General features: G+C 38.1%; 1 long non-coding RNA gene across 1 annotated transcript in view; it reads right to left on the bottom strand.

Annotated features, from left to right (window-relative positions):
• LOC122886055 overlaps window positions 1–21,616 on the bottom strand; it is a 93,351-nt gene that overhangs the window by 19,760 nt on the left and 51,975 nt on the right. The window lies entirely within an intron of this gene.

Here is a 21,616-nt window from a genome sequence, read left to right as displayed (position 1 = left end):
CACACTATTTGGATTTGGATAAATGTGAAAATGAGTGGGAATTGAACTGTTTGGCAGGTGCTGTTCATATGAAACATTTGTTTGTCATCATTGCCATTGCTTTAGATGAGATATCGGAGCATAAATCTTGTTACAAAGAACAGATTCTTTACAATACTCTTGCAAAAAATATTAAAGTATGACAACAGATGATGCTGGATTTAACAAACAACACATGCAGCTGTAAGCATACACTTTTACAAACACCACCATAGCCATAAAAACATTTTCACCATGAAATTATTGTATGCTGTTATGAACAATAAGAGCACCCAACTAAACAGTCTCAAGTATTTGTTCCACAGTGGCAGATGTCAACTAATGTGGCCAAAAATGACAGTGATTGCCAAATGTTTCTATCATCTTTCACCTGCATTGTCATTTCCAGGTAGTAATCTTACTCATCCCGGCATGTCTTTTATGGACAAATAAATCATACCACTGTCACGATTTCTGGAATTGTATGAGCTCTTTCTCCTTGAACTACTAAGGCTGTAAAAGCATATTTACCACTTAACTCACAAAGTGGTGCCAATAGTCATTTCTCACTCTGTTTTGTTGATTTTATGTTAAGCTGCTTAACCACAAGTGTTTTAGAACTGTGTTTCATGGCTCTGTGTTTGAATAAATACTTTCATGTAATGCTGTTAATACTTTTATGTTATTTAAAATATTTAAATACAGTATCTGGGGATGAAGTATAGTGGGACAGTCCAGAGCTGTTTCCTCAGTTTCATCTGACATATTAATAATATACAATATGTGCTACATACAAGCTTTGTAGTATGCTGTTTTAGCAGTGTACAAGAAACTCCTCTACATCCAGAGTGATATGCATATGCAATACCCATAGAATCATTGTAGTCTTGTAGTTAAATTGTACTGCATGGGGCCTAGCAGGTAATGGGTAACATTTTTGGTAATTTGTAGGCATGAATTTGTCATTTGCACTGTCATTATTAAACGCCAATTCATGGTTGTTGCATATGCTTGAGGGCATGTGTGGGTTTGATTTTAGTTCCTTACCTCTTTAAGTTTAATATCTACTTTTTAAAGTATTTTTTTAGGGTTAAACACAACTTTTTCAGTACATACTTTTTAAGTACATCTACTGTAATATTATGTATACTGTATATATATAATTTTATATTTATTTTGCAGAAATTTATGGAGGTTGTCAAGTGTGATTGTGTTGCCTTAGAATCATTGAGAGTGTGGATGTTAGTGTTGATTCTACTGCTCGCTTAACAGTTTGTCAGTTTGAAACAGGCCCAAGGCAAATAGCATGCATTTTATAACAGTGATGTGGTAAACTGAGCCCTGAAGGACAGTGGAAAATAAGTGTGTGCATGTTTTGTTTGCTTCAATGTGTGCTCTTAGATGCCTTGCCGTGGGCATCTGTCCTAGAGTACTGTACAATGCCTTTCAGTGACTATATGTGACATCAGCCTTATTTTTTTTCACACTCACCAGACCAACATATTCCATATATGCATGTGTATATATATATTTATATAGTTTACTGTCCTATCAAGTCTGGCTGCTACACATGCAGTGTCAGGCAAACTTATATTTTCTGAGGCGTCTTCATCAATCACAATGTAGGACCAAGGACATCTTTCTATTCATAGCGTTTTATGTTACTTACAGAGTAGACCTGATTTTCACTTGTGCCCCAATCCTTTTGTGTCTGACACAAAGAACTTTGTTTATCTTTGTGAAGATAAATGATCCACAATGTTTTGACATGGTGATGCGGAGACAAGCCAGTTGGAACATAAAAAGAAAGGTGTTGACTTTTTTCAGTTTTGTCATATTTTCTCTCCAGAGATGCTCAGTTGTTGATGCATGTATTTGAGCGGGTGGATGTGCTGAAGGAGGTTTGACTGGTTATACGATTGCAGTTGTGGGGTTTAGTTTTTGTTGTTGCAGGTAAGCATTGCATTGTGAGGTCTGAAACATTGCCTGTAAGATTATGATTGTGATGTGGTGTGATTTGTGAGCAAATTAATACATCTTAATAGAAAATAAAATATGAACGATTTATTTCATCTACCATATTCATTTCTCTGAAGCCTAGCTTGAGCTTTATCCAAATGCCCAAGGCCCAAGACATTCAATATCTTGGGCCCTACAATACATGGTTCTATTGTGTAGCCACTGTCTCAGAAGCTGCAGACTGACACAGCTTTTGGCACTGACAGCCTCTCTAGCATTATGTACTGTAAGTGAATTAAACTAATGCACCCGTCTCCTTTCTGCTGCTGGACAGTGTTTATTAGTCTGATCTACATCCATAAGTCTTATTCTGTGTCACAACTCCATCTTTTATGCTGCAGGCTGAGTGAAAAATGCAAGTACCCTGCAATAACAGCCCGCTACTTGTCTGATGAACAGATATGTGTGACATTATCTTCAAGTGTGTGGGCAAAGTGCTTCCCTGTCACTATATATGTCTTGACCTTGTTTTCTTTCCTCTGTCATCATTCAAGATTTATTATTGAACAGACCATGGCAGTAAATGTGTCCTTGTGCCCGATTCCAGAGTGCAATGCACATTACAACCATTGTAAATAAACCGTTTTCTTAATTCATTATCATTGTTCCACTGAAAACATACTACAACAGCAGCATACAACTATTAGAATGAAGTAGAGGTAGAGAAAGAGGCAAATATTACAACAAACAACCATGAGCCATGAAAACAAAGCAGACAAAGCATTTTTCTTTGATGCATGGCAGTCTACAATCTCATTATCTCCGCTGGGTAAGGATCACATAGACTTGAGTCAGGGGAATATCCCGTTAGACAGGTGCATAGGAACAGACGCCACTGGTGATAAAGTTTCAGCACCAAGCAACAGCTGCCTTGTGTTTCCAAACAAAGCCCAGCACAAACCGGCCTACATTAAAGTCACTAATCTTGGTTGAGCGCAAAGCATTAAAAAATCAGGATAGATTTAAAACTGGATTAAAAGGATCTCATGGTTTTGGCACCAGGGAACAGCATGTGTTTGCAGAGCAGAAACAGCACAATGAATTATGCTGCAGTGGTGTAGCAGTGATACGTGTAATCATTTATGTCCCCCCCAAACTATCCACACATTGCTCCTATGTTGACATATAGATGGATATGGACACTTGGTTTGGCAATGAAATGGATAGCAAACATTAACGCACCCTGGTCAGTGTTTGTCCAATGCATTACAGCTGTACCACATTCATCTATGAACTAACATTTTCATGTAAGAAAATAGTGGCTGAAGGAGTGACTTCATTGTGTAATGGATTGCTGTATACAGCTAGTATGTGCAAAAGTGTGTGTGTGGGCATGATTATGTCTTGCCCAGAAACACTGTGCTGCAGTCTGTTGCATCTATCTTTGCGAGTACCGAGTGCCAATCTCGAATTCACTTTTCATTCTTTTATTTCCTGTCATGTAATTCTGATGGACAGAAGTAGCAAAGCCTCTGCCCCTGCTGCATACATAGAACTGTAACAAGCATCACCTCTGCAGTGCAAGGTTAATACTACATATCAGTGTCACAAAGACAGGTGATCAGGTGATCAGGTTCTTATCAAGCCCCATATTGTGTGTCAAAAGACATTTGGGGAAGGTCTGCTGTGTTCTACTTTGGAACTACAACAGTCCTTGGAGAGAGATCACAAGGTGCACCTACTGCTATGAAAGCAACTATAAAGAAAAAAAAAAAACTTGTCATGTAATGTCATCTGCATCTCAACGATGGTGGAAACTGATGAGAAACCACAGTGTTACTGCATTTTGATTGGCACTTTGACCTGGCAGGTTTGTTAATCGTCGCAAATTCTGTGCGATTACAATCAGTCATTCGTGCCTCCTGCCGTGGTGATGGCAGATTTATGGAAATTAGGGCATCATAATCCTGATCAGGTTGTGTCGGCTTATTGTGTGCACAGAGCTCCACGACCCTGCAGTAATTGCCTCTTGCAATCTTCTAAATCTTGCTTGACATACCACCAAATCCACGGGTCCCTGTTGTTTTTTAGTGGTGACCTTGGCTTGGTGTCAAAGCTTTGGAGCAGGCTTACTCTGAACGTGGAGGGAATAGGGTGTTTGATTTAAGATTCCATATGCATTTCACTAACATTTCTCTTGCATTCCTTAAAACACACTACATGCAAAACTAGGCAATGGCACCAGGCACCAAAATAATTCTGATCAAGAAGGACATTTCAGGTGGACGGATGTGACCTTAGAGCATGTCAAACTCTTAGCCTGGCAGATGAATGGAATGAGAAGGAGGGGCTGAAATCGGAGTCCTCAAAAGCAGACTAATTACCCCAAAACACTGATAGCGCTCAAATCCTCCATTTCCTGGAGGCTGTGCATAATGGTTTATTAACTCTACATAATTGACCATAATTAGAAAAGCGTCTCAGATCTTTTGTGTAGGAAAGCACAATATTTTGACTTTTAATGTCAAATAGTAGACACCAATTTGCTTTTTTCTGTTAGTATGAATGTTAATTGTGTGAATACAACAATGCTTTGTCATTGCTGCAACATACAGTTTAATAATTTGCTATAGTATGAAAACTATAAATCATTTGACAATAATAATATGAAGACAACAGCAAGAACAAATAAAAACAATGTTTTTTAAATTGTCCAGTGCACGTAAGTCATTCTTCTCCAATACTACGTTTACTGTAAAACATGGCTTAAAGGTCCACACAGGTGTTTTCAGTTATAGTGGCTGATGAGACTTCTGCTCAGGTTGAAGTTGGGTGAATGCTAGAATGTATCTTATGTACCGAAGTCCATGTGCAAGTATGATAAATATGTAAGCTGCTCTGTGATGGTGTTGTCACACCAGATTTCACAAAACTCAAAAAAAAAAAATAATAATAACACAGGACAGAAAATAACGTGAGTAGAGTTGTAAGTATAAACTCACGCCATTTGCATACAGCTTCGTCATTGACGTCTATTATTGTTGTTGCATACATGCAGCCATGCAACCAACCCCCCATCTCTGCTGTATTATTTCACTGTGCAGTTATAAACAAGGATATAGATAATCAATATATCCTGCATGGGAGGTCAATATCACTCCCCTCTCTGAAGTTGGCTGGACATTGGAGAACCTTACAATTTTGCGTGTCAAAGTTCAGTAAGATTTAACTCTACACTAGGCAAGTGTGGCTGAATCAATTTGCGTCTGGAAGCAAATATGTCTTGCCCCTTTAGTGAAATGAATAGGGAGCAAATTTTGATCTGACAGTGCCTAAAGAAGATTCTAATCAGGGAAAATAAGAGAAAACACCTGTGGGGGTGTAACATGGGTGTGTAGGGCCTTAAAGACCAGATGCAGTATCTGGGAGGCACACACTCTGATTTTGGGGAGGTCAGGTATTCAAAGTATCCAGTAAGCAATTGTGGTTGAGTGTAACATCAAAATTCTCCACACTCCATTCCTGACTGGACATTAGCTTAGTCAGGAATGGAGTGAGACTGTGAGGTGGGGTGCTGATGAGGTGCTAGTGTCAACTTGTAAAACAAATCAGTGCGCAAAACACATGCACATCTTGTATGTCCAGGTGCCATTGTGTGGTGATTTCTGCTTCCCAAAGACTTGCAACATTGTCAGCTTTATTACATTTAGAAAAAGTACAACATACAATGTCAAAGTACATCACATGGTCTCTATATAGTAAACTTGTTTGTCACTTTCCAAGGTTGCATGTAATGCCTGCTATTTATTTGATAAAATGTGATGATTAAACAACCAGCTAGTGCTAAAATTCAAACTGGAGAAAGACTGTATTTGAAGTTGACAATTACGTTTGCATTTGGTTCAGTCTTTTTTAATTTTTAATCAGTCAATATATTATTTGTTAATGTTATGTATTTGTCATTTTCCTTTTGCTTATTTTTCTCTGCATTTTCAATATGGCGTGTAGAATACTGCTGAACACCCACTGTCCAGACCTCAAGTCAAGGTAGGACTGTAATATTTTGGGAGGGGACTTTCATTGACTCCCTTAAAGTAGACTTGATTTGGACATCAATAGTGTATGTGTGTGTGTGTGTGTGTGTGTGTGTGTGTGTGTGTGTGTGTGTGTGTGTGTGTGTGTGTGTGTGTGTATGTGTTTGTATGAGAAGACAAAGACTGTGAGTGCAAAGCTCTATCAGCACCCTCCACACCTGAGTGAACTCACTGTAGTTGTCCAGGAAAACCCAAACCTTCCGATTACCACTCCAATGATCTCAGTCTACACATACTGTGACATTTTAAACCATAACACAGGACTCAAATAAGTCATATATACTACTTAACAGGGTACACATGCAGCATATCTGTAGAAATAGAGCAGTATTGGCTGCTCTTGGTACCAACATGCCATCTTGCCACCTACTGTATGCTGCCAAAAGCAAAAGCTGATGAAAAATTTACTCAACATGCTTTTGCCCTCACAGATGTGTGTTGTGTTGTGATAGGCTAACAGTACCAAAGTATCTCATGTGTATCTTTATTACATGTGGGGGGAGGATAGTCACTCATCTGTGACTCAATTACAAGAAGACAACAAAGGAGCAGTAGGATCAGTTTTGTCTGGAATCCACACAGCAATCATATTTGCTGCTTGTGAATTTAATTAGAGGACAGGAATGGGAGAAGGTAAAAGGCAGGCACAAGAGGGCTCTTTCCTCGTCAAGACTAATTGTGTCTCAAAGTGTCACAAAGGCTTGAATAGAGAGAGCACTGCTGTAATCACAGGGCTATGTGCTTGTTCATCAGCCCAGAACCTTTCTGCACCATTGGCTCCTCCGACTGAGCCCATGACAACAGAAGAAACAGCAGTACACTGATTGCAGCATCAACCCCATAGCAGTGAAATACAGTCATTTTAGGCTGCATAATGGTCAGGAAAATGTACTACACATAAAGTCATATTGGGTGGCTGGCTGGGTGGCTCCTGCAATAATTTCAAACACAACAATAATCAGTGCTCTGCAGCTGATAACAGCAAAAGTATAAGAAATAATAGATGTGGTTTTGCCGCTACACAATCTTCTCATTTAATATGAGACGAAAGGGGCTTTATCTCATCTTACCATAAAGTGCAACAAAATATCACTTGTGTTTTTATTTGGGGGCTTTAGACAAGACTTGCTGTGGCTCCATTGACTTACTTTATTTTTAGAAGTGCTATCTATGCTGCTCTTTCTGCTTCATTGGTTTGCACGCAGTGTTGGTGAAGAACCCAAAATGAACTCTCCACAAGGATACATACTGTAGAATTTGTGTAAACCCACTGGACCATGGATTGCCTCAACTGAGTGCAGGGCTAAAATGGACTAAAAAACTTTTTGGCACAAGGCTTATGCTTCTGTGTTGGTGACACTGACATTTTCACCTATGTTAGAGCCCATATCTTGTTACTGTCAAAAAGCAATCTCTTTTGTCCGTCAATGACCCAATGTTATCCAATGTCCCTGATCTCCTCTCTTTGCCTTCTGTCTATGCTAAGGCATGCCTGATAGCAGAGGAAATAAATAAATCATAAATATATGCAGAAGTGTTCACAGCTTCAGCAGTGTTGGGCAATGCAAATACCCACAGCATAAAGGCATACAGCCTCCAAGATTTCCCAGTGCCATCTGTATTTACTCATGCATACACTATACAGCAGTTTCACAATGTACAGGTAAAATCTGCAGTAAACCAGCACAAGCCATGTGATTCTCTGAAAGTATATTCAATTAGAAACACATCTATGTACTGACTGGAGAGGTCACTGCATCTCTGCGCTAGCAATTCTCCTGGCAACTGAAATGACCAACGAGGTGGTAATAATCACATTAGAATCACTGAAGACTTGTGAGGCAGCCATGAGAGCAGTCAGATATGAGCAAAATATGTCAAAATGTCAAATACAATATCAGTGACATAATACTGGAACAAAATTAATTTATTAATGTTATGTATTTACTATAATACAATGAAATAATGAAAATACAAATTCTGATTAAAAATACAGAATACAGTGGAGTCCAATTCAATAGCACATATCTGTAGGATATTATTTTGACCTCATTTTCCAGGTTTATATTCTTTCTTGCTTCTTCTAGAGCCTGAGAATCCAGCGGTATCAGTTTATATGGCTAAAGGGAAAGTCATGGACTTAGTGACACAACGTCCCTACACAGTGTAAAGACTAGTCTGTCCTTTTGTGCAGCTACTCCTCCAAAGCTTATTGGGCCATTGGCTTTGCTGTATGACTTACAGCCCCAGTATGCTTGCTTCAGAAGTCTTAGGTGTTCCAGGTTAGCGCAGAGAAAAAAAAACATGTTAGTGTAAAACAAAATTAAAGTCATGCATTATGTTCATAGTTTTTTGGCTTGTTAACTCTTTATATGTATAACTTTCTTGATAATACAACAACTGACCCCAGCATGAACCTCTAGTCTCACAAAGTCTCACTTTTACAAATCTTCAAAATGAGCAATACATGCTGAATATGTAAAAATATATGTCATACATTTTAAATACAAGTGGTATAAATAAGTCCTATCTCTGCAAGACATCTTTTCTTTTCTTTCTTGCTCTCTTTATTTTATTAGTAGAATAACACAGTTGAGCATGACTTTGAAATCTGATATAATCACAAATGACACATGGCCTGAGTGAAAGCCAGAAAGAACCTCTCAGTGCTTGCCATGAATCCTGCTTTGTTTCACTGAAACTAGTGGTTTTTGGTAACCTAATTACCTCATTACAAACTGAACCATACAATATTTTAGTGAATGGAGCCAAGTAACACATATACTGAATCCCTAAATGCACAAAAAACAAATGGAGAATTTGCAGTATTTCACTCTGAGGGATTTAATTCAAAATGGTGAAATACTCAGGGAACAGTGCAGTGGAGAAAACAAACAGACTGGGTGACCTCAGCTGAGAATGAATGTATCCTGAGGGACTGCCGTTTCTGATCTGCTTCTCTGTGCTCTTCACAGTGTGAAAAACCTTTTATGATTTTCCCCATCCCACATCTCTGTAAATTAAGTTCAGCTTTCCCGTACCGCACTCCACTAACAGCTTTTTCACAGCATTCTCCAGCTAGATAATCCAATATGAAAATGATATCCTTGGATGTTCAAAAAACAAGCATTATGACTGACTTGAAAAAAAGTACTTTTATAGTCCTACACAGTGACTTCTCAAAGTTTAGAGCTCTTCATGCAATTTTATTTATTTATCCTTTATTTTAGCAGGGAGAACCCACTGAGACCGAGGTCTATTTTCCTGGGGACCCTGTGACAGCACAAAAAAGGGAATATAATATACAACACATTTATACACATTTACATATACATTTATACATATAGAAGCCCATACCCCTACCTGTATGTGCACACTTACAAACAGTTGCAAGTATTTTCCTCTAGTAGCCCAGTTATTAGCTCTTTAAATGATATGATACCAAGCTTAGCTTTAGTTTGAAGTCCTACATTTACATTTTACATGTTATGACTCTGGATAAGATGGAAAAACAAGCACATTTCCCAAAATGTGAACTATTATGTTCCTTTAATGACATCAAATCAAAGCCTAATCCTTGGTTAGTTGTTATACCTTGTGCCTGGTTCTGATAGAAAATGTTGTTGATAAATCTTAAAGAAATCTTTAGAAAGAAACTCTGATCCAGATCACTGACAGACATTGCATCACATTAGCTGAATGTTATCTGGAAACACACAGCAGGACAACAAAACAATGTCTGAATGTCAAGCTTTTCTACACATTTCATCACTGACATGTCAATCAAAACGTCAACAGAGATGTCCGTCAAAATACAATTTATAATGCAACTAATGGTGTTGATATAAATATGTCTAAGGAGTGGATAACTATTCTTATTATTTAACATTAATATGTAGTTGCAGATGTTAAACTGCTGCTGACTTGAATATGTACGTGTATGGCATTTAATGAGTGTAAGTTCACTTTGCTGTATTGTTGTAAATCTATGAATCTATGTACTATGTAATCTTTATTAACTATCGTGGGTTGGGAGGTGAGGGTACTGGTCGCCACATGGGTGTGTGTGTGTGTGTGTGTGTGTGTGTGTGTGTGTGTGTGACCTTTCTTGGTCCAAGTGGGGGTAAGTTATACTCTGATACTTTGTGTTTGTTATTACAATGACTATTGTTCTACCTTTTTTGAAATGAAAACAATTGATAATACAATTGGTCATTGATGTCTATTTTCATTTCAGTGCCAAAAACTCGATTTTCACCAGTATGCCATCACCTTGCCTTGCACTGCCTAATTTGCATGCAACATCCGTTTATGCCTTCCACTTTTGCAACATGCACACTGGGCAGGGATAAAAAATACCACGCAATATTTTCCGAGGAAGTTTGTTGGTGTGCGACCAGAGAAATTGTATTTGCCTTTCTTCACTCACTGATGTGGTTATATCCTTTGAGAATGAAAACAATTATCTTGAGTATGTTTTAACTGTTTTGAAAAATGTTGAATATAAGATTTATGTTCCCTAATTTTCATACAGTCCATAAACATGGTCTACCAGTGCACCCATACTTAAAATTGGTGAAGCACAATTCTGTGTTTTTTGTATTTTCTCGTCTGTTGCTGATAAGTTCGTATTGGCCCTGGCCTGAAAAGCTTTTTTTTTTTAGCTAAAGTTTTAGCAAAGAATAATATACAAAAGAGTAGACCAAAAATGTTAACCTTAAAGTTCAAATAGAGAGTACAATGTTGATAGATGGATGTCAAGCCAAGTAAATTGAATTTTCCTCTACCTCTCAAATCAGAAAAAAACTGGCTCATGTGATGAATGATGACATTTATTTGATTTGGGAGATATTACAGTAGGTACTGTCAAGAAATATAAATGGATATATTTTCACAATCATATTTTACCAGAAGACCAATACTCTTTTGTGGATGTGCAGCAAGGATGGCAAAGTTGAAAGGGACAGCCGATTGGAAGCAAATGGTTGTGGAGAAAAAAAACGGCAGTTTGATATTGCTGAAACAATAATTATGTGAAAGTGTCAGATCTACTGATATATGAAATATAAAATGCAGTTAAAGAATTTCCTTCTTTGTTAAAGGTTTGACCTACTGTATATATACGTTTGCTGTAAATATAATGTGGTTTACCCATTTAAATCTTCAAATGTCAACAGCGAGTATCATAAGCCAGATATTAAAGCTAAATGTGCATTTCACCTCGAAGAAGGAACACAATTATTAGTCCCAGTCTCCTCCTCCCAGATACTGTAGTTCGCCGCTCAATGCCTTCCATTCATTCTACAACGGTACTCTGAAACGTGCGTTTAGCCTGTAGGGCAAAAGCCACTTCAGGTGTTGAAGACATAGACGTGAACACAGCCAGTTTGCAAGGAAACATTTTTCTTTCCACCATTTCATTGATTTGCCTATTTGCCAGTTGCTTCACCATGGCAGCCAACATCCACCTCATTTCTTACCAGCAGGACACACTCACTCATAAGCACCAAAATGTTCCAGACATCATTGTCTAGTTTTAGGCAAGTGATATTCAAGTACATACAGTACACTGAAGGTTTCAGAGAGAACTCTAGCTCATGATGAATATTCCCTTTATTGTTATTTCAAAGTGGGGAACTTGCACATTGTAGCTTTATCATTTTGAGGGCTAGACTACTAAAGGGTTTTTACCGACAATATGTGCCAAAGGGAAATTCAGTTTTAAAATTCTAATAGAAAACATTATATGAATGATATAGAAAGAGTAATTAGTCAATGGCTTGTATGTCACAAACAAAATGTAATATTTTGGTTAATCTTTGCTATAGAGAATGTACGTTTTACTTGCGTTAGCATTTTTTTTTCCCCTATGCAACCCATGTCATGACAAAATGACATGATCAAATATCAGGAGTTATCAGTATTTTCATTCTTCTTTTTTCTTGTCCTGGCAATCTACCTTCCTGTCATATACAGTATCACCATCTTTGAGCAATATAACGCCTGGTGTCGACACCACATTCAGGGTACGATGTCATTTCGTCCACACTTGATTACTGTCAGCAGTTAGCTCTCAGATAGATCTGGATATGTGATAAGATGCAAGAGTTTTCAGAATATGTGACTTCCAAACTTACAGTAGAACATATGGGAGACTTTGTGCCGTTAATAACAATCATTTGTCTCTGTCTACTTGATGACACTTTCTTAATATCTAATGAATGTATTTATGAGTTTATGCACATTTTCAAGGCATTGGGCCATGGAATTTATGGGGCGTAATTGCAATTCATATGCATTCCTCACAAGTTGTGGAACAAGGTCACTGAGGGGTTGTTAATTCAAAATAGAAGTTCTATTTCAGAGTATGGCACAAAGTGTGCAGGATCTCATGATCTAGCTGCATGTGCTAGAACAGATTAGCCACCCAGCAGTTTGTCTATAATTGTCTATAGACAAGAGATCTTCATCCCCACCTCAACCTCATCTGGCACCAGTTTAAAACAATAGCTGCTGTGGACAGTGATTTTCTTTTTACAAAAGGATTGGGCAATCTTTTTTCAGCACCTTAGAACCCACATGGAAGTTGGTTGCAGAGAATGGCCATGAAAAATATAATTTTTATATTTTAAAAATCTTTCAATGGGTCCTCCGCAGGCTGTCCTATCATTATGGCTATTTCTAACTTACCCATTTTTGACTCTGATCTCATCTGGATTTCAGTATGCTGGGATGAATTTGACTATCAAGGCTGCAATAGTCTCAAATGATCCGCTTTTCATTTCTCCTCTCTAATGGTTATGAAAAATCACCCTGCCTGTTCTGCTACAAAGGAATTCTGATGTTTCATAGTGAGTCAGACTCAAAAGCTCCCAAATCCTCTCAAACAAAAGCATGACACAGCTCACTGGGATTACTGCTTGTAACTGACGGATTGTTACATATCATTGTCATTATCATTGATTACTACAGGAAGTGTGTGTGTGTGTATGCATGTGCATACAGGTACATGTGTAGTTTATACAGGAGCTAAGTTATAACGTGTCACCCTGGTACTTTAATAGAAGATGAATAATGCATCCAGTGGCTCATACATACAGGTTTACCTCTAAATTGCACTCTGTGAAGCCAAATTCCACACATTTGGAAAAGCCATTATACGATGTGTGTGACTCAGACCACTTTTCACATACCGTCTCATACATTCATTATTGGTTTGTTTTAACAATGACTGTGATCTTTTCCTCACCTTAATCAAGAAGTTTTTGTGACTGAATATGAGTTGAATTTGATATACTGAAACAATGTTACACTATGGAAATTTAAATCGAACCTACTGCCATTTACTCATGGGAAACATTTGAGTCAACAAATTGTATTTTTTTATTTACGTATTTACAACAATATTATGTCATACAAATTATGTATGTTTATTATGTGTTTTTTTTAGTTAATTAATGTTTGCTAAAAAAAAGATTGTGTGCCTTGGAATGTTAACAAAACTATACTTACAGATCAAATATATAAAGTGAAATATAATATCACAGCATGTCTTGCAAATTAAACAGAGGGTGAAGTACAATATCTCAACAATACCTTGCTTGTAAGGTGAAAAAAAAATATTGCAGCTGAAGGTCAGCTTCAATATATTTTTGTGTAGCAGTGCAGTCCTAAAAAGAAAAAAACTTACTAAAAACAGCTGCTTTAAGATGGGTGAAGAAGAAATAAAAATTTCTAATAAAAAATATTGCACTACTTAGATATACTGCAATTTGATGGTCAACACACAGGTCATCATTTAGGTTACTGAGTACAATCACTATTCATATAGTCATGTATATTGCTAAAACTTTAAACAGTATGAATTATGTTCTTCTTGCTAACAAACCTGAGACTAGATGACATTATCCTATAATTTATCTTAATGGAACTAAAAGTGGCAATTAAATCCATATTATCCATAGTTTATTGAAGAACAAACTCACATAACATGCAGTCTTTCATCACTGTCTCCTTGAAGGGCCACTTGTTCATTTTACATTCCCACGTGCTTACGCTAGACCATTCATAGTGGTGGAAGACAGTTATCTGCAGATCACTGTGGAAGTCCAATCTTGACAGATTGGAGAGAGTGGTTGGTTGGAGTGACAACTGTCCAATTTGCAGTGCACTTAGCTTGTAGATTGTGGTTGTTGTGTTAGACTGGATTTTACTTGTGTACAAAATAACAACTCACAGTGTAAAAAGACAATGTAGTCCCTCATTTGTCCAGGAGTGTTCCATTGTAGAAAAGGTTTCAGTGTAGTCAATTCTCAATTGTGAAAATGGTTTGTGAACTCAGAAATTTAAGCTACTCTGTGTTGCTTAAGCCCTGCCCTCAGGGAGGAGTCTTCCTGAGTGTCTGCTGTTTACCCTGCCTAGTTTCACCTGAAACTGACCTTCTTTGTTTAAATGGTGGTCTGAGATTCAGTTTGCCAACCGTTTACCACAGTGTATTAACACCATGGTCAAGCCAATCATATGCTAATCAGGTACTTAACAGTGATGAGGGAGGTGCAGCCAGAAAACAATAGGCCTGATTACTGGGCCATTATGGAAACAAAGAAGGTCAGTCACATAATTGTAAATATACAAAATAAAATGACTTTGCAAACACGGTTTATCTTGACTTTAGTTTATGTGATTTTTGCTCTTACTCTGTAACGGATGCGACTTGGAATGTAGCAAAATACAATAGTTGAGATAAAAAATACTGATGTACAAGTAAAACAACTGATTTTTAAAAAAAAATACTCAAAAAAGTACAAGTACACAAAAACAAGACTTTGTTATAGTAACAGGAGTAAATGTTATTCATTACTTCCACCCCTGAAACCTATATACTATAAAATAAGATAAATAGCATGAAATGCTGATTGAATATGTATCTGACACATTAAAATAACAGGTGTAGTAACTTACTTTTACAGTATACACCTAATTTTTCACGAGCTACAATTGTGTGTCTAAATTCAGACCTATGAACTTGATAATCTTAAATTATTTTATGATATCCATTAAAGTTTAAGATTTTGACTACCAAAACCGACACTACAAGATTAGCTACTGTAGCTACTGAAATGTAAAAACACACTTGCCATCGTAGAGTGGTGTTTCTTTTTTCTGTTAAATGGTCTTTTGCACAGACAGAGCACATCAAGCAGACAACAGCCACATTTAATTTGGCCTTTGGGTAAGCTATTTATGGCATTAATATTAATTAGCTACAGCTAAAATAACCTTCTGTCAGCAATGGCTGCCAGTTCAACTGCTGAAAGTGACGGTCAGCGCTGGCTGAAAATAAGAAGCTTGCTACCTGAATTTTAAGTACATTGCTCTTTGCAAAAAAGGGCAAGCAGAAATAAGATTTGATAAGATATTTGTCCAGATATTTTACCAACCTGAAACTTGATCAAAAATAGAAATGTCCTACCTTGGTGACTCCTAGTGGTAGGAGAGTAATCCCATCATGAATCAGATGCAGGGACAAATTATTGGGCTTAAAGCAACAGATAGACCACCACCATAAACCACTTTTCACTGAGATTCATTTTCTTTATTACAAACTACTGCCATCAGAATAATCAGAAAGATGTGACACATAATCACATAAAAAAATTCAGAACACATTTGAAAGCACACATTAAACTGCTTCAGAGCAATCCACACTCTACACAAATGACCAGCAAGCACATTAAGAGGTTCTCATTTGACAAATAAGTAACTGGAGAGTTCAATCAAAGCAGTTTACTATAGAATTTGACAGTATTGTTTTGTGACAGGCAGGGGAGAGCTAGAGAGTCAAAAAGAGAGAGAGCGAGAGAGCAAAACAGAGAAAATGGGGAGTACTGTTGCTGATTGACGGCATGAAAACTTGTTTATCGCCGGCCTACAGATGTGCCTGCTGTGGCACCGGAGGGCAGCCATTCTCTTATGCTGGTCAGGTAGCACACTCTATTTCCTAACCTGTCAGCACGGACAAGCTAAACACAGGGCTTTTTGACATTGGCATTTTACATCACTCATTCTCACTGACAACTCCAATCGAAAGGAGGCTTGACATGGTGTCATTCCCAGTGGGCCCCCCCCAACCCCCCAGCAACCTATGTGCTGTGCTTACAGTTTGAAAGGGAAATCAGTGCTGTCTTTGACAGTTTTGTTTCTCACTGGTATGGAGAGAAAAATGTCACGTTTGGCATCCATGCTCAGAGCAAAAGTTTCTTTCTTCTGATTGTTTTTTGATGAGGGAAGACATCACACTTTCAATTCGGATTTTTTTTTTCTGAAAGCATGAAGGTCATATTCTATGATGATATGAAAGAGAGGTTGGGAGTTAATAAACATAAAATATGTGTTTTTTGAGACTGTACAAAGCATTTAAAGGAATAGTTTGACATTTTGGAAATAGTCTTATTTGCTTTGTTGCTGAGCGCTAGATGAGCAGATTGATAACTCTTTCATGTCTGTATGCTAACTATGAAGCTAGAGCCGGATGAAAATGGGAAAAGCTAAAATGTGGACTGTTGTCACAAGGTTAAAGCAGACCCCGAGCCTCTCCAGGATCTTTGTAGTGATCTGTCTGAGGGTGGCTCCAAAGGCCTAGCAAAGTCCCTGTGACAATGGTGCCAGGACTAATGGAAAGGGTCTCCAAGGAGAGCATGGGCCAAACCTAAATTCCACAGAGGTGGTTGGATGAGGGGAATAAAGCATGGCGTCTTGGAGAAGAATTGAGCGATGTGTTTTAATTTTGATGGAATAGAGGACCATTGTATACTGTATGTAACTAGGGATGCAGGTAAATGTCTTGTGTTGTCAGTCAATTGTAGGCAACTTATTTTGGGCAGGGCATCTATGTCATCAGAAAACCTACTCTTGCTTGGGGAAATTGTTTTATTGGTAAACAATGTACAATGATGTGCAAAAGTTTAGTGTCACATGACCTGAGTGTTAGTGCACCAGGCCATGCAAAGTCAAGCAGGCACCCTTGTAGAATAGTATACAAAAGTCCCATTAGTCAGGCCCTCTTAAAAGACTCACACTTCTAAAAATGGAGTCTAGTCAAGGTCATTATCCCATCATCAGACTGTGCTTGTGTGTATACAGTAATATGTGTGCATACTTGAGCAGCATTGTGAAACTATTCTACAACTGGAAAATAAAGCTCTTTTATATTCTACTGAAAGATAACATCTCGGTTGCAAGTATTATGAGTAAACCCAGAGTGAGTGAGTAAGTCCTCAACCTTCAGTGCACACACACACACACACACACACACACACACTCTGCTCTCACTGGATCAGACAAAGTAGTGGGTGAGTCAGCTTGACTTAGAGGTTCTCAGGGAGAGAGATATTTTAGTAACAGGGCTTTATCACCTCCATTCTGTTCTTCACAACAAAGCACTCAGGCAATTTGAGTTCTAATGCACCTTTGGAAAACAATTACTCAGGGCCCACTTCTATCAGCCCAGTATGAAATTTTTAGAGGATAGCAGCCAAAGGGCTATGGGTGGTTTGGAGCCAAAACAGGCTACGTAGTGGATTTTAGCAGCTGTATGGTAGCTCATCTGTTTCTCTGAAGGTTTTTGGGAATGTACGCTGCAACATCATATCAAACGAAATATCATATTTGTATATCCAAATCCATTTTGAGAGTAGCAGTTATGTTCCACTTCTTAGCAGTAAAGTGCATTTAAAGCCAAGTCATACAGGTGTATGACTTGGCTTTAATTTGGCTATGTAATTTTACCATTAAAATTAATAAATTAAGATTTGTAGTACCGTTGCAACAAACCACATAACATTTAATTAGTATACATTGGGATAACATTTGGACAACAGATTTATGTTCATATCAAAAGCAAGAGATGAAAAATAGCAGCAGACTAAAACATCTGATCTATGTGGAGCGATAATTAAATGCATGAAACAAACAGAAATACCATATTTCCATTGTGTTTTCTACATTGTCTTTCACCGTTTGAGGTTCGACTGGCGCTCTTTTAATTACATCATCTTGTTGTGCCCTCTAGTCTGCAATGGTTTAATGGCACTCGACTGGAGAATTGGCACCACCTACTGTATATATCGATGAACAAAGTCCTAATAATCGTATAACACTAGTGGATAGAAACAAGCATTCATTTGCATTTCATTTTGCCGATTTTCTTGAAATTCAGTTATAATTCAGCAATACATATGGATGGAAACCTGACTATTGATGCATGGCTTAACATATGTTTTTAATGTATCTTTTCTTTTGATCTAAGCAACAGTTAGGCTCCAGCTAATTCAAAATGCTGCAGCCAGAGTGCTAACTGGGATTAGCATTACACCTGTACTGATATCACTTCACTGGCTGCCAGTATAGTATAGAATTTACTTTAAGGTATTACTGCTTGTTTACAAGGCCCTAAATGGTATGGCTACTAAATAAATTTCTGACCTGCTCACTGGCTATAGCCCATTCAGACCCCTCAGATCATCAAGCATGTGTCTCTTAAATGTACCTAGAATTAAAACAAAATCAGATGATGGTGCTTTTAGTTACCATGGTGCTGTTCTCTGGAACAAACAACACTACTCTGCTGCTGATACAATACTGGAAACACTGAACACTAAAAACATTCCCATATGTAAAAGTTTATGTTCACATCAAAAAGTACCAATGCATATGTCAAATACATCACTTACACACTCAAATAGCCTATACATATGCTTGGCATGCAAAAAGTTGCCTACAAGGCCTGCAGTATACTTTAGTGACTTTTCTTCTAATGCCACCACGAGGTTGTCATTGTACCTGCTTGTTAGCATTGTCATTCTGACCATGTTAGCATGCTAAAGTTAGTATTTAGTTCAAATAGGGCTAAATGGGGACACTGAGCAGAGAATCTATATATGCAAACACACTCACACACACCAGCTCATATACGTTTAGCTTCCATTTGATTACCCATCACCACCCAGAGCTATCAACAAGTGTAAAAAACTGTGAGAAACACATATTTGATAAAGTAATAAAAAAACATTTTTTTTAAACCTTTTCTGTTAGTGAATTTTAGAAAAAAGCCATAGGGTTTGTAGATGTTGTCCTGTCTGTGTGGCATATGATCAACTGAAGAAAAGAGGCCAGGACTTGAGCTTGCCTGTGACCAGCTCACCCATCAGCTCACCGCAAATGAATAACGTCCTTTCAATAAGTTTACTCCCAAGGGTGTAACAGGACGAGACATGAGGAGCAAGGAGGCCTTTTCTGTGGGCAGAGGAACTGGGCAGCTGGGATGATTTCAATGAACACCCAGAATGGGATCCATCTGGGGAGTCCTGGGAGGCCAGAGTGGCTGGAGGAAGCAAATGCCCCTCAGGCCCCTGGCGATTAGCTAGAGCATTTCCCGGGAAGAAAGGAAGAGGAGCGAGAGAGTCAGAGAGAGAAAAATCAGCTGGCTCAGACTTGGGCAGTATTTGGACTGCTCAGAAAAAGAAACCTGGGGGAAGACTCATCTGTTTAAAGTTTCTTTAAGCTTCACTGCCTCATTGTTTTATTTGTATCTTGATGTTCAATTTCCACTTGAGAGACCAAGAAGTAGAAAGCGTAGGGTGAGACTTTAAATAGTATTTTCAAGATGCACTTGGCCTTGTCTTAACAGTCAAGCGTGATTCCATACATGTGGTATTCTTCTCATTAGCTATATTTAGAAATGCATATTAATACATCTATTACCAACTAGTTATAGCAACTTTTAAAGGTACTCTGTTGAGATTTTGATCTCTAGTAGCGCTGTGAAGCAATGTGTGTGTCCCTGGTTTGCAAGCAATTTTGCTGATCTAGATTTGTTGGTAACACGCAATAATGATATATAAACACCTTAATATTACAGTAAACATCTCAAATAGGAAATTATTGTCCTGCTATATAGAAAGGGTGTCTGCAAGATATTGTTTGCAAAAACATAACAATGAATTGGTGAGTGGGGTGGAGATTAACACTTTTAAAAACATCATCCCTAAATTACTTTTTAAGCCTTCAGGGCCCCCTGGACAAAACAAGCATATTTCATTTACCACAAAAAAGGCACTTTACAAATTTTGTTTTGCTCACCTCAGGGATTCAAACGTACAGTGAAGATGACAGGAGGGCCTATGATTGGAGATAATGCATTTTGCACAGAGGTAATGCCTGCATAACGTGGAATATGGCACAGTATGGTGGTTCATTTCCAGAAAATGTGTTGAGGGAGATGATTCTCCCATGGCGCTGAAGTCAGTGCATCAAATGCATCAGCTGTTGACAGGGAAAGAGTTGGGTTTGTGTCACAGCTGCGCCTGGGCAGAATAGTTTTGTCTGATTAAAAGAGATTCATCTAATAACCCAGGGAAGAGCGTCGCTGTCGGAGGATTGAAGAGCTGCTGATGTGATGAGGCCTGCCCTCTAGCTCTTTTTCCCACCAGCTCCCTTTCTATATTGGAAAGGCAATGGATCATTAGACATGGTGTGGGAAACCAGTGCTAGATTGTTGAATTGGATTTCATTACATTTTCTTAAGCCTTAATTAGATTGGGGTCTAAGAGACTAACGTCATTTTGAATAATAGAGAGATCATGACAGGAAATTTGTTAGTGTTAAAGATAGGGAAAATATATAAACTATTCATTACAGGCCACAAAGTTTAAGAGTAAATTTTTAGTAGGCTACTAAAATAAGGGTTGATATAATATACTAGCTGACATCTGCCACAAAGACCTGACTTTTTGTGCAATTGTGAATATGAAATTAAAACCAAATCAAAACTGTCAAAGCATTCAATCACAGAGGTTTTCACCAGACGTAAATGTCTACTCCACAGAGAAAGTTAGGAAATGTGTTATTTGACTGTCATGACTCAATTGGTGGTGATAACCTGGTGATATTTCTTTGGTTTCTATCTCATTTTGAGACAGCTGGTGGTGGAAAATCTATTTTACAACGCTCAATGTGGTGCCTTGCTTTAACAACATATACTGCATGTTGAAGATGTTTTATGCACAGCTGCAGTGGGGAGCAAACAGGGGAAGAGGCAATCTGCATTTCAGAGGCTGAAATTGTTTCATGGACAATGAAGCAGCTTTTTTTATGACCAGGAGACTGAGATGAAATGACGGATGCTGGTTGGCTTGGAATCAGCTTGGAGGGCAGGGATCCATGTGGAATAAACTCCCTTCCTAGGACCCACATACTGTAAGAGACAGTATACAATCGACTGTTAGAAGAGGCTGTAGATATAACCTGGGGAACAGCAGATTAGAAGTCACTCCAAGATGAATTTTCACATGATTTTCTCTTGATGATGAACTACCTTGGAGACAGTGAGGATAAAAAGCTTCCTTGGACAGAAAGAGCTGAACAGTGACAGAGTGCATATTAAACTAGATAAGCTCACAGGTCTTGCCATGCATAAGAGATACTGTGCCAAAGCTTTTATGACCATACAGTTATATACACTTATGTAACAGACTTAGCCAGAGATT

The sequence above is a fragment of the Siniperca chuatsi genome, linkage group LG12 (assembly GCF_020085105.1).
Source record: "Siniperca chuatsi isolate FFG_IHB_CAS linkage group LG12, ASM2008510v1, whole genome shotgun sequence".
NCBI classification, from domain to species: Eukaryota; Metazoa; Chordata; class Actinopteri; order Centrarchiformes; family Sinipercidae; genus Siniperca; species Siniperca chuatsi.
This window is presented reverse-complemented; position numbering and strand designations above follow the sequence as displayed.